The 1,422-nt window shown below is 42.8% G+C and overlaps 1 pseudogene; it reads left to right on the top strand.

Moving 5' to 3' along the window:
* The window catches only part of LOC115868743, a 192,269-nt pseudogene that overhangs the window by 111,140 nt on the left and 79,707 nt on the right, over window positions 1-1,422 (top strand).

The raw sequence follows: 1,422 nt of genomic DNA on the forward strand, positions 1-1,422 counted from the left end.
AAAAAAAAAAGGAGGCGAAGACTAATACAATGCGTGTAGCATTGCTTTGGGATTAAATAAGATACTACATGCAAGTTCTTGGAAAGTATTCTGTTTGTGGAACACATCGGTAACTATTTTCTAATCATAGTAAAAATATATAACAGTTATGAATGTACAAGTATATGTAGTTTTAAGACTTGCATAGTGCTTTTAATAGACTATGTCTTTAGCGCCAGGAATTTGAAGAGCTATCTGCTTCTTAAACCGTAACATTCAAGGTCCAGTAAGGAAAACAGCAAATATATTTATTAGCTTACCGGAAAGAGTATGACACAGGGAATACATTAAACTGATGCTGCAGGAGAGAGAAAAGTTAAAGGAGGCGCCGAGCTGCCCGAGACACTGTAATGGAGTCACCATCCTGAGAGGTGGGACAACAAAGGGAGGCAGGTGAAGTCACCTGAAATGCAAGGGCTGGAAGAGGAGCACCTCTCTGTCCTGTGATTCTCCTGACACATGACGAAGAATGAATAGCAGCACCCAGGTAAACTATTGACCAAGAAAGAAGGGCTTGGTTTGTTTGTTTGTTGCTATACTTTGTTGGTCTCCCCCCCCCCACTCCCCGCCAACTCTACAAGGCAACTTTCAGTATGTGTGTTTTGTGAACAAGAAGATTTTTAGGACAAACATCCAAAACTTAGTAAAAGTCAAAGGCTATTTCACGTCCTTCTATGCCAGTGCTAATTTGGAGCATTGTCTAGTGGAGGCTTGTGTGTTGCTATGATGCTTAGTAGGCTTCAACAGAGCTTCTATTATAAGACAGGGCAGGAAGAAAGGCCTGGTGATGTACTTGCCCCCACCACCCCCAATCAGCCAACAAAACACTAGATCGCCCTGGTCCCATCCCTTTGTGTAGGAATCACCACAAGCGGTGGACCAACGTGACAGCACTTAATGGCGACAACAGCAGATGCTGACAAATCGTTTCCTGCTTGAGAAAGATGCACGGCAGCACATTGCGCGGAGACGCCGATTGTGTGTCCGCTAGGAAAGATAGCTGCAAGATCCCAGGTCTGGGACCCTAGGGAATACTCGTCAGTTTTGTAACTAACTTAGCGTTTTTATTTCACCATTCCTTTCCTGAATGATGAAGTATTTGCTCCTGCATATCAAAAATATCTATTGTTTCTTTGAATTCCCGTTGAATCAGTTTGTTCATCCTACAGAGTGTTTCCTCGATCAGTTAAGCAAGTCTTTTACATGTTTGCTGTATATTTGTATGAGAAGTATGCATTAAAAATTGTTGTTGTTCAAAGAATCATATCATTGTGAATGAGGGAGAGTGTGGAGTGGAGACCCAAAGCCCATCTGTAGGCAACTGGACATCCCCTTACAGAAGGTTCACAAGGAAGAGATGAGCCAGTCAGGGTGCAGTATAGC

This window comes from Echinops telfairi, unplaced genomic scaffold (assembly GCF_000313985.2).
Source record: "Echinops telfairi isolate 266 unplaced genomic scaffold, ASM31398v2 ScPeMD7_18;HRSCAF=68, whole genome shotgun sequence".
NCBI lineage: Eukaryota > Metazoa > Chordata > Mammalia > Afrosoricida > Tenrecidae > Echinops > Echinops telfairi.